At 48.8% G+C, this 12,587-nt stretch overlaps 1 long non-coding RNA gene across 2 annotated transcripts in view; it reads left to right on the forward strand.

Moving 5' to 3' along the window:
* Positions 1-2,082: 2,082 nt before the first annotated feature.
* Positions 2,083-12,587, forward strand: part of LOC144825279 (uncharacterized) — a 79,599-nt gene continuing 69,094 nt past the window's right edge. For both annotated transcript variants that reach the window (XR_013609375.1, XR_013609376.1), the window contains exon 1: positions 2,083-2,167. This is a non-coding gene — a long non-coding RNA (uncharacterized LOC144825279). The remainder of the gene's footprint in view (positions 2,168-12,587) is intronic.

Raw genomic sequence — 12,587 nt, forward strand, 5'->3', positions numbered from 1 at the left:
TCAGAATGTTTAACATATAAGTTAATATTGTTCAGCATCACAAGGGCTTGAATGAGCTGTAAGAGGTAATACATTTAAAGTTGTTCCAAAAGGGGGCCCCCAAAATGCATATTGCCTGATAGGAGTAGCCTATATACTCTCATAGATGCCAGCTATAAACACGTGGTCTGGACCCAGACAGCAATCTTTGAGCCTCCTGAAGTTTGCCCAGAGCCGCTGGAATTGAGTGGGAAGGTTAACCAAGGCAAATTATGCTGCATTTTATTTAATTACAAGGAAATTATGTGTACATTAACTGGCATTGATGTCTAGTTAAGCTGAAAATACAAAGCTAATAATGCAAAAATGTTCCCCACACTACAAAAAAACAGAGATTTCCTAGGAAGGAAAATTATACACTTTCACTAGAACCCATTTAAAATGTTACTCAGAAGTTCATAATTGTATCTTTCATGAAACACAGCAACATCATTTAAAACTGCCTGTTTTTTCTTCCCCACTGAATTTGTTTTGTATAAAGCATGCAATGTTGTGATGGAGCGGGGATTCTTAAATCTCAAACGTCGGGTGTAGTCATCATCCGAACCCCGCCACTGATCATATGGACCTTTGTTCGTTAACGTGGATAGAGACCTAGGAGCAATCATTTACATTCATTTCTATTAACAATGAAGACCAACTGGACTCAACCAGATAAGTAAAAAGAAACCTAGTGAGTTTAAGAGGATATTTAAACAAAATGTGTTCATTCCTGGCCATTAATTCATTAAGCATTTAGATGTTGAACATATTTTTCACAAGTTTAAATCAAGAAAAGGAAAAATCGAACATTGATAAGAATTATGTTAAGAATACAAAATATATATGCATCAAGTGTGTTCTATAAAGGAAAACCATAATTTAAATTAAACAGATAAGGGTCGATAAAGGGCTATTCATTAGTCAATAGTCAAGTATAGTAAGGTGTCAGCATTAGAAAACCAAATATAGGTCTCTGACAAGTGAATATGAATGCTTAGGCACTAAGCCTTTGCACTAGGAAGGGGAGATCAGCAGAGGTGAGAAGGGTGTTCTCAGCTCGATGTCAGTAGGCTGCAGGCATCCCCAACATCGCCTCTCTAGTCTGAGGAACACATACTAATATTATTCAACAAAGGTAACATTACAGCTTGTTCTCACTCTCAGTCTCTTCAGACTCTGGGAGCAGATACATTCCATTCTTTCCATGGTAACACAATGGTCCATGCATGGCTATGCCCTTGAATTGTTACACTAGGCAGACTGTAGGTTAACGTCAGCTCTTCCCACAATTCGCTCTCCCATCCTGGCATTTTCTTCACATTTCGATGAGAACTTCACTATCAGTTGTCTAGTACATAACAATAAACTATTCACTAGCAAGCAATAGGCGTCTGGGAAATCAGCATCTGCAGTGGAAAAACGCACAACATGCATAACAAACGAGAACGAAATGTGCAGGCCTTTTAGCCTTAAATGCGTAAAAGTCACCATTCAAGATGGCAATGGAAATGAGGCTAACTTTACGCTACATTACGTGCTAAATGCAGTCACCTACTACAAATTACATGATTAATATGCACGTTATTTAACAATGTAAATGTAATTTTCTAGATAAATGTGTTTAATTATGTAAATGTAAGGGTGCTCTCTCCCCAAACCTACATTTATAGCCTTGCTGTAATGAAAGGTGCTCCTCCTCCATTTTGTGCCACACAGATGTGTGTTAAACCCTGTCTTCTTGAACTGAGTTTTGGGCTTAATCTGTGTCCATGCCATGAGGCCTCTAAGAAACGTTCTTGCAACAAGTAAAAAAAAATGAACAGTACCCAACATTCTATATTTATAATCGTATGCACTTACTAGAAATTATTCTAAATTCAAGACAGCAACCCCTGAAATGAGATGCAAAATTTTTGGCATTATTCTAAGCTCTGAATGTTCTTTTGGAATACCTGCTGTTTGAAAAAAAAATCTCATAACAAAGAATGAACCACTCTTTCCCCGCTGCCTGAATTATATTTAAATAGCTTGGTTTTTTTCTTTCCTGCTGTAGACAAATACACTTCATCTGTGCCATCTGCTGGGAGTGTTAACACCACATTGGCAACATGCTCATCACTTAATGCCTGAAGAAAGCTGTCAACAGGTGAAATATGTCTAGATACCTTTTGCATAACCCCATTCCATTCCCTGAGCTTCTTTTCTAATAATATTTAATCCATTTGAATTAAACTTTTTATTCTTGAAATTTGTCAATTATGCAGCAGATGATGGATTGTATAGCAAACATGCACCCACCATGCAATTCACACATCCATGAGTTTGTTTTATAATAATAGCAGAAAAAGGGTTGCACTACATGAAACCGTCCTAATTAGGGACAACATAATAGTGACTGAAACGAAGACAGAAAAGTTCATGCTGAGATTGAAGCCTGCACGTTTATTATGAAAGACAAGGAATTGTTTGCTCTTGTTATTCTATGTGAAGGAAACATTTCACAGCTTGCCTTTACTATGCAGATTGCAATTAACCATGCGGTGATTTCCATAAACCGTGCGAAATCTCAAAGCAGAAAAATGTATTAATTCTGGAAACATTCTCTTTACTCCTATTTGATGGCACTTAAGCCACAATAGTTGCACGAACTTTTATTAATCAAGACGTAAGGTGGTTGACTCTATGACCTTGATAGAAAGGGCTTCTCTGGCAAGCCTTAACCATTGGGGGAGGTCCTGCTCTGATCCTACTCTGAGATGTCAGTGCGACAAAGAGGGGGCAATCAGTGATTAACTGGATAGTTCAAGCTGAAATGAAAATAAGAGGCTTATAGCACTAGTGGAAAATATTGATGCATATTTAAGTATGTATGTATTTATTTCTTTATTTAAATGTCTTTAACAGTGCATGTTTATGTCGGAGGACACTTTTTAGAGCTATGGGATATTGTCATTTCTCCAGTACATGTCATAGTGACATTGATAATCCTAGCGAACATAAAGTTGACCTACAGATAAACAAGACGTTGCTGCTGTGTGAGCCAGCAGGTCACTGCAGCAACATAATACAGCATATATGGCACCATCTTCAAAAGTAGCTGCATTATTTACAAAGCCGTCAAAGCCAGCCTCCATGCTTATCTTGCAGATAAGCTCACCATCTCTGGTGCTTCTCTGCACACCTGCAGCCAGGACAGGATCAGACTGCAATCTGAAAAGCGTAAAAAAGAATAAACAAGATAGCAGGCCTTTTCCATCTATGCACTGAGAATCTGAAATAACACCCCTGTATTCTTCATGACCACCCCAAAGCTGCAAACATTCAGGGAAGAGTTGAAGGCTCATCGCTTTAAAGAACACTGCACCTACATCGAAAGGCATTAACCAGCCACAACCCAGCTTCCCTAACTTTAAACTTGCCTTTGACCATGTATAGCGCTCCGCTGCCATTTGGCAAGGTTTGCACTTTAGCAATCCCACATAAATACATACACACATCTACACTGTGCAGATGAAAATGTACTTTATGTAAGGTGAATGTATCAGTTTCAATGAGTTGTCTGTGAAAAACCCTAGTGTTTGTTGGAGGGGGCCGGAAGGCTTCACCTAATTGCTTGCACATTTGTAGGTTTGAGGTTGCCCAGCAGAAGTACCTTTGCGGTGCTATTGGGTGCTGCCACAGCCAAGTTATTCCATATTTTGTCTGTGTTGGATGTATTGTTGGAGTCCTGTCTTAATACGTTTTGCATGGTAGAGCGTCTGTGACATGGTGGAGGATGCTGTTGTGGTGAGCATGCTGTCACCTAACTATGTGTTATACTTGTTCTGCTCTGGATGTGTGTGCAATGTTCTCTCTTTCTCTCTATAGTGTATTCTCAGATATTGTGTATGTGGTGTGTGGTTAGAGATGAGCGCTGTTGTAATCACTACCACGCCCACATAATAAACTTTTCTGTGTTGTCTTGGTTTTATGAGAGCTGTTACTGTTCTGTCAAGTTTGTGTAGGTTGTCTATGCCTAGAATAGTTCTGGAAAAACAAGAGTAAATCTGGAAACTAACCAAGCAAGAAAATGAGGAGGCAGAAAAAAGGCTGGCAGCTCTAACTACGAAACGTGAGTCTGTTTAATAGGTGATGCATTATGCTAGGCAGCATGTGATGCAGCTCGAGTGAGTTGTTATAGGCTTGAGCTGTACCTCTGCTGCTTTTTGTAGTTCAAATGTTATGTTATTGTTTGACTAAGGCCCGTGCAGGCAAATGGAGCTGTGGGTGAGGATTCCAGTGAACGAGATTCAGTTCATCCTGGGATCCGTGCTGGTCGGGCGCTGCCTGTCCTGGGTGATTATCATTGGAGTAAATCTTCACTCTTACCACTTGTCTTTGGATATTTCATTTACTACATATTGGCCACGAGAATGGGATAAGGTATGCAATTTTGTTCTAATCTTCTAATCTAAGTGGTTGTACTTCTCTTTTCTTAATTACCCCCAGGTCCCTCCTGTTCTCGTCCCATTCCTTACTAATTGGAGATGACCATCTCCACGACAGAAAAAAAGAAAAGGAGCATGCTGGGATACCCTACCCACTCCCTCCCACTGGGAGTACATAAGGGGTACCAGCCCAGCATGTAGCCTGTTCTTTTGTTCTGTTTTCCCACAGAATTGATGTGGAGTTTGCTCTTACCTGCTGTTGACTTCTGGGACATCTCGTCGGGCTGCTGGGCTGCCCTCTGCGTCCCTGGAGTCCTCCTCGTCGACACATCGTGCTGCTGGGCTTCTCGATGTCCTGTTCCGCGGTCTCCTGGCCTGCCGGGCTTGCCAGGAGCCGCGTTGAGGGCGGCCGGTCCTTTGTGACTGGGGCTTCCGCTCCTCCCGGTCGGTTGAAGGCCGCGTCTTCCTGTGGCTGGGCCGGTCGGGGAGACGCGCTGTTGCTGCTGTTTGGAGCACCTCGTGCCGGTCTTGGTGAGGCCCCTGATGTCCCTGGATGGCGGTTGGAGCTGTTGGATTTGGCTCTCCTTCCTGGAAGTTGCGTGGACGCTTGGGGGTGCTGGTTGCTCCCGGTTTTGCCTCTGTTGACTCAGCGCTTGTTCTTGAAGGCGTCTGGGCTGGTGATTGGGGGGGTCAGTCTTTGTGTGTTAGTATTGACTACCCCTGTGGCAAGTACCGCATAGCGGTTTCTTTTTTCTCTTGTGTACGATGCCTAAAGATCAGGGAGCCTGGACTTTCATTTCTCCCTCGGAAGCCGGGTCTGGTGGATTGGTTTACTACTCCTTCCAATTACTCCTCCCAGCGCTGGTATCTTGGTGAGCACCTTTGTCTGGTTCTTGGGGGCTGTGGGCTTGTGGTGTGCCCTTCCTGCCATTTGGTGAGTACCGCGTAGCGGTCATTTTTTATAAATAAACGTGGCCCTGTGTTTGTCCTCGTGGTCGGAGGTTCGACTTCTGGCTTCCGTGTTTGTTCACATGGGTTCCCATGTGTTGGGCGCAGGCCATGGGAAGGGGTGGTAGTGGACGCGCTTTCTATTGCCTGCTGTGTTGTATGGACAAGGGTGAGACAGGCGACTGCTCGTCTGTCTCTTTGCGCTGTTCCGTGCTGTGAACGGGGTATTGGGCTTGCCTGCCCCTTGTCCTTGTTTGAAGGTTAACGTTCTTGCATTGATTGTTTGGTGGAGTGACCTTGCACTTTGCTGTTCCATATGTTAGGCACATGGGGATCTCTGTGTGTGCCTTTTCCCGTTGTGATTGGTTTCTTGGCCTGTTCTTGCCTGGTGTTCTTTTTCCGGGTTGCAGGTGTTCTTCTGTTTTTGGTGTCCTTCTCTTCTTGCCTTGCTGAGTCCCTGTGACCTGGTGGCTGTGTTCATATACTCTTTTTTCCGTTGTCTGTGTTTCACTCTCTTGTGTTTCACTGCCTGTGTTGGCTGTCTGCAGGGGGGTGATTGCCTCGTTTCCCCTCGTGCCAACTGCTGTGTGTCCATATGTGCTGCTTGTGGTCTGCTGTTGCCCTTTGGATGGGCTTGGTGCTGGGGGGGGTGGCGGCGTTGTTCACGCCTCCCCCTGGTTGGGTGTTCGCTTGCGGCCCTGGCTGGTCTTCCCCATTGCTTCTGGTTGCTTCCGCCCTGTGCGCCTGGGCCCCTGGGGGTGGTCCGGGTTTGGTCCCGGGGCCTCCTCCGTGTGCTGCTTGTGCTCTGCTCTGGCGCTGGGTTTGGCTGGTCTTCCCCCTTGCCTTGTGGTTTCCTTGCTTCCTCCGGTCCTGTTGGTTCCTGTCGTCCTCTGGTCTCTCTGGGTGTTGGTGGGTTCCTGCTGGAGCTTCTCTTGCTGGTTCCTGTTCCTGCGTGCAGGCCCTATGTACTTGGCTGGTTGCTTGTGGTCCATTTGCTGCCTCGGTCCGGGGTCCTTGGTGTCTCTGGCCTGGTTGTCTGCCTCCACTGCCCCCTGCTCTGGCTGCGTCGTTGCCTCCCCTGCCTTCGGTGTCCTGTCTTGAGCCATGATTCCCCTGCTGCCCTTTGTTTGGGGTGGTTCTGCCGGGGGTGGGGGTCCTTCGGGTCTTCCTCCGGGGGTTGTGTGTTCCTTGGCCTTGTGGCTTCTCGCTTGCTCGGCGCTTCTTGCTGGTTGGCGTCTGGGCTAGGGGGTAGGGCCCTGTGGGACTGCTGTGGCCTGTCCTCTTGGTTCTTGCCACCTGGCGGTTTCCTGCCTGTGCTGACCTGCGGCCTTCGTTTCTGTTGCGCCTGCTGCCCGCCCTGTGGTTTGGTCAGGTTGGCTTTGGTTCCTCCCTGGGTGGTGTCAGCTTGCTGGGTAGTGGCTCACTTTGGGCAGTCTCTCCGGGGGTTTGTTGGCTTCTTCTTAGGCCTCTTTGCTCTGTCCTCAGGGCCTCCGGCCGTCCTGTCCTGCGGGCTTCTGTTGTCCCTGGTCGGCCCTGGTGGGTGCCTGGGTTGGGGTGCGCCTGGGCTTTCCCGTTGCTGTTGCCTGTTCTTGTCGCCTCTGGCTGCTTGTCACTGGTGCCGTGAGCTTCTTGGTCTACCGTTGGCTGCCTGCGGCCCTTCCACCCCTTGGTTCCTGCCCTTCTGTGGGTTTGGGCCGGGTGTGTGCCTGTCTGGGTGCCTGCCTGCCTGCCTGCCTGCCTGCTGTTTTCGCTGTAGGGCGCTTCTTGCTCCCTTTCGGGTGCTTTTGCTTGCCCCGTGCTTGGGGTGTCTGACTTCTGATGGGGTCTTCCCCTTGTTTTCCGTGGGTGGGGGAGGGGGCTGTTGTGCCCTTCCTCTGTCCTGGTGGGCCTTGGCCTTGTGGTGCTGTTGGCTCCGGTGCCTTCTCGCCTGCCGCTCTGTTTCCCTCCGGTGGTGGCTGGGATTCGTTGGTGTTCCTTGGCATCTGCCTTGGGTGGCCTCTTGTTCTTCGGGTACCCGGCTCTTGTGCCCTGCCCTGTTTGCTGTGCCACTTCTCCCCTTGTTTGAGTCTGTTCCCGCTCCCTTGTTGAGTGGTGCACCTTTGGCTTCTTCGGGCTCCCCTCCTTTGCTTTTCGGTGCCTGGGTTGTTCCGGTGAGCTCTGGGGGCCTAGGCTCTGCCTCTGTTGGTTTTGCCTTTTGCGGTCCCTGTTTTGGCCTCCCTTTCGCTTGTGCGTCTGGGTCGCTGGTACGCCTCTCGGCTTGGTTGTGTTGGGCTTGGTGCTGTGGGGCCCTTGTTTGCTTGGGGTCCTCTTTTGGTCCGTGCTTGGGTCCTCTCCTGGCCGCTCGTTCTCTTGGGCTAGGCTGGTCTTCTGTCCTTTCCGGTGCCGCTTCCTTCGGCTGGCTGTGGTGCTAGGTCCGTTGTGTGGGCTCTGGGCTTCCTCCCTCTGCTTCTCTTTTCTCTGGGTGGCCTGGCTGTGGTTGGCTGCTGTGCTTTTCCCTGTCCCCCTTCCTGGTTGGGGGTTCTTTTTAGGCCTCTCCTTCCGGGTCCTGGTGGTGTGGTGTTGTGTGCCTCCTGGCTGGCTGGCCTGCCTGTTCTGCGGCTGGTTTCTTGGGGTTGGGCTGTGGGCCTCCTTGTTGGTGTTTCCTGTTTTGCCCTTCTGCCTATGGGGGTTCGCCTTCGGTGGTTCTGTGGTGACCTCCTTTCTCCTCCTGGCGGTTGGTCCGGCTCTTGGTTGGTTTGGTTTCCTCCTTTCCGGTTCTGGGGTTTTGGTTTCCCAGGTTCCGTGTGGGGCCTTGTTGTCTTTCTTGGTTGTGCCCTGGTTTTTGCCAGGTCTGTTTTGGGTTGGGCTTTTTTGCTGTTCTTGGCCTCTGTTGGGCAGGTTGCTGGGCTTTTTGTCCCGGTGTCTCCTGCTTTGGGGGTATGCCTCGGTCCTGGCCGATTCTTGTGCATCGGGTTCTCCTCCCGGTAGGGTGGCCTTTTGGGTGCTGGAGCTCTTCGGTGTCTCAGCTGGGGTTGGCCTTTGGTCGGTCCTGACCAGTGGCCTGGTCCTTCGGTGGGTTTCTGGTCTCCGGGTTCCCTGTTGCTGCTGTTGTCGGCAGGGGGTGGGAGGGGGGCCTTGCTTGGGTTCCCTGCCCCTTCTCTTCCTGGCTGTTCCTCTGGGAAGGTGCTTGTTTGCTTGAGCGGTTCTGCCCTCTTTGCGGCTCTGCTGGTGGCTTACCCTGGTGTGTTGGGGTGGTCCTGGGGTTGGTCATGTTGTCCCTCTGCTTTGTTCCTTCCTGGGCCTTCAGCCCTACCGCCCTGTGCAGGCTGTTCTCCTCTGCCCTTGACCATTGGGCTGGGTTGGCCTGTTCAGTCCCTAGTTAGGTGGCTGCCTGGTGGTGCCTGGGTCCGGGGTCTTCGCCCTTGGGGATTTCTTCCTGGTCGGTTGCCCTTTCTGGCTCCGTTCTCCGTTGGGGCGCGCCCGCTTCTCCTGAGCTTCCTTTGGTCATTGTGCTTTTGGCCCCTCTGGTTGCTCCCTTGGGGGCTTGGCTCTGCATGTGTGGCCCCCTTCTGGCTTGCCTTAGGGGGAGGATCTTGTGTTTTTTTCTATGGCCGTCCCCTACTGGCTTTTTGGGGTCTCGGTTCTGTCCACTGGGTTGGGGGACTGGTTGTTGATCACCCCTTCCTGCGTCTTTCTCCTTCTTGTGGGCTCCTTTTTGCTCCTGTGGGGTGCTGTTTTCGGTCTGGTGCCCTTGGTGTTGGTGGGGTTCCGGAAGGCCGGGTTCTCTGCTTTGGTATTCTCCAATTAGTAAGGAATGGGACGAGGACAGGAGGGACCTGGGGGTAATGTCCTATTACTTACGCCCCTCTCTTCCTCCCTGGTGGCCGGCCTTCCTGTTGTTGGCTTGGTGTTTTCAGGCTGCATGCTGGGCTGGTATCGCTTATGTACTCCCAGTGGGAGGGAGTGGGTAGGGTATCCCAGCATGCTCCTTATCTTTTTTTATGTCGTGGAGATGGTCATCTCCAATTAGTAAGGAATGGGACGAGGACAACGGGACCAGGAGTAATGAAGATTACCGGTAAGTAATAGGACATTCTCCTTCATCAAAAGCAGCTGTCAAATTCCTGGAGCAAGTGTTTGCCAATTAAGGGTCGCCTAGATCTCTGGTGACCAACAATGGTTCACCTTTCGTTTTTAGCCACTATTAAATGGACACAGTGGTTTGGCCTTTTTGAAAATCATCTAATTGCCATAGACACCGGGGCTAAAGCCCACAAAGAAAGTTTGCACGTTTGGGGCTTGCATCGTAGCAGATATTTAACAATCTACCACCTATTTCTGCCCCTCGAACTCCAGTTAGTGATAATTGGAATATTTATGTGTACGCAATTCAAAGGTAAAAAAAAAATTTGCACAGGAACCTAACATCATGCTTGAAAGACAACATTTTTGTAAAGAAAAAACAATTGGTTGATGAAGGAGTTGAAGAATACGTAGCTGCGCTTAGAATCCTAGCTGTGACTTATGAATTAGGTCCTAATTTGGATACCTGCATTTGCAATCAATTTGTTTTTAATTGTGCATAAAAAAATACAAGAGCGATTGCTAATCATACACTTAACGAGGTATTGAGTTTGACTAAAAACATTAAACGCTCCTTGATCTCGTCAAAAGTTTTGAACCCTGGTGCCACAGTCAGTTTCATTGGTAACTCCACCTCTGCTCAGGAAGTTGATTCAGTGTGCGCTGTGCAAAATAAGGCAACATCTCAAACACAAAGAGCAAGTGGATAGAGGAACTCTACAATGTGATAATACAGCATTTTGTAAAGCGCGAACAGCTACCTCACAAGGAGGTGTCCCGGCGCTATCAGAACACAGTTGACCTAAGGGTAAGAAGTGGGAAAGTTAGCGGGGTTGAGAGAAGAGCCAGGTCTTTAGCAACTTCCTAAAGCAAGGTTCGGAGGGGGCGTGCTGGATTGCTGGGGGTAGGGTGTTCCATAATGTTGTGACATTTGCCGGGAAAGTTCGACCTCCTAATCAAGCCCTTCTCGTACGTGGGACAACCAGTTGCACGCGGCCGTTGGAACGCAGCACGCGGGCTTGGGAGTATCTCGGGAGACGCATTTTCAGGTACTCCGGGCAGGTACCAAACAGAGATCTGTAGGCCAGCGTGAGTGCCTTAAATTTGATTCTGCTGGCAACTGGAAGCCAGTGCAGTGATCGCAAGTGCGGAGAGACTGACTGCTTGAAAGGGATACGCAGCAGCAGTCTCGCAGCCGCATTTTGGACTCCCTGAAGTTTGTGAGTCAGGTATTTTGGTAGGCCCAGATATAGTCCGTTGGCGTAATCCAGCCTGGATGTAACAGTGGCATGGATTACAGTTTTCCGGCAACTCTCCGGGAGGAGCCTCAGGATCTTACGGAGGTTCCTCAACTTACCCAAGCAACAACCAGTAACTTGTTGAATATGCGAGGTAAAGGACAGGCTATCGTCCCACCTCACTCCAAGATTTTTTGCCGAGCGGTTGGGTAAGGGGGCTTGACCCATCTCTGTTGGCCACCACAGTTCTGATGGGGGAGGGGGGGCTTTGCCAAAGAAGATCACTTCAGTCTTATTGGCATTTAATTTTAGTTTGTTCGTATTCATCCAACAGGCTATATCTTGGAGACATCCCCTAAAGTTCGAGAAGGATTCCTACGATACCTCTGAATACGGAAATACCAACTGGGTGTCATCGGCATAGGAAATTGCCTTGACACCCCAGTTGGCAATCAACGTAAAGAGAGGAGCGAGGTAGATGTTGAACAAAAGAGGGCTGAGTGCCGACCCTTGCGGGACTCCACAGCCGAGGACTCTAGGTGCTGAAGAGACAGTCCCCAGTGCCACCTTCTGTGTTCTCTGGGATAGATACGAGCGAATCCACCCTATAGCTTTGTCACGGATGCCTATCTCGGTCAGTCGCATCAGTAGTCTGGTGTGGTCCACTGTGTCGAAGGCGGCCGATAGATCCAGGAGTACCAGCATCGCTGAGTCTCCTGCATCCATTGACCACCTAACTGACTCTGCTACCTCAATTAGCGCTGTCTCCGTGCTGAAGCCGGGGCGAAAGCCTGACTGTGTTTCATGAAGTATCTTATTTACTTCAACGAATTGACTCAGCTGGCGCTGTATTACTTTCTCAAACATTTTTCCGGGGGCGGCTAACAGTGAGATTGGGCGAAGATTACTGAGGTCTTCTGGATCCCCATTAGGTTTCTTTTTCAGTGGAAGGAGAGTAGCATGTTTCCAGCTGTTCGGGAATACTCCCGAAGCGGTGGATGAGTTCCAGATTTGTTGTATGGTAGGGGCTACAAAGTCCGCTATGGAGCCCCAGAGTTTGGCTGGACATGGGTCGTCCGGAGAGCCGGATTTGCATCTAGCAAGTTCTTGTCTCACCGTACTTAGAAGTATGGTCTTAAATTGAGTGAGGGTTACACCCATCACATCTTTAATCGCTAGGTCCGATTTCACAGGTTTTTTTTCTGGCCCAAAGGATTCGTAAACTTTTTTGATTTTTTGGTCGAAGAACTCAGAGATGTTTTCACATAAAGTAACTGACGGAGGGACCTCCCTCTCGATGCATTTAGGTTTAAAAAAGGACTGTACCACCTTGAAGATCTGTTTACTTGACTGTTCTGCCTGTTGAATAGAGTCCGCATAAAATTGTTTTTTTGTTTTCCTGATAGCTTTCTGCAGTTTTTTGGCTGCTTCCTTATATTTGGCTTTTTCTGCCAGCCCGTAGTTTGCTCTCCATTGTCTTTCCAGCCTTTTACAGGCTGCTTTCTCTTTTCTGAGATCCTGCGAGAACCAGGGGGCGGAGGGGGAAACTCTCTTTGATAATGCACGTGAGGCCGGAGCAATGGAAGAAACCATATTCCCGACCCACTCATTAAGGAGCTGAGCGTCTGTATTCGCGTCGGCGGTGAGAGGTGGGGTGTTCTGAGCCAGAACAGGGCCCATTATATCGGGGATTAGTTTTTTCCATTGCCTCTTCAAGAAATAGCATTTACTTGGAGCCGGACTATCATATGCCAGGTTCATTGTGAATGGGACCAGTGAGTGGTCTGACCAAGTCAGTGGTAGTGGTGTCTCAGGCTGCACATCCTTAATATTAGAAAAGATAAGATCGAGCATATGGCCCGCTGTATGTGTGGGGCCATCATTGATCAGC

Source organism: Lissotriton helveticus, chromosome 3_1 (genome assembly GCF_964261635.1).
Source record: "Lissotriton helveticus chromosome 3_1, aLisHel1.1, whole genome shotgun sequence".
NCBI classification, from domain to species: domain Eukaryota; kingdom Metazoa; phylum Chordata; class Amphibia; order Caudata; family Salamandridae; genus Lissotriton; species Lissotriton helveticus.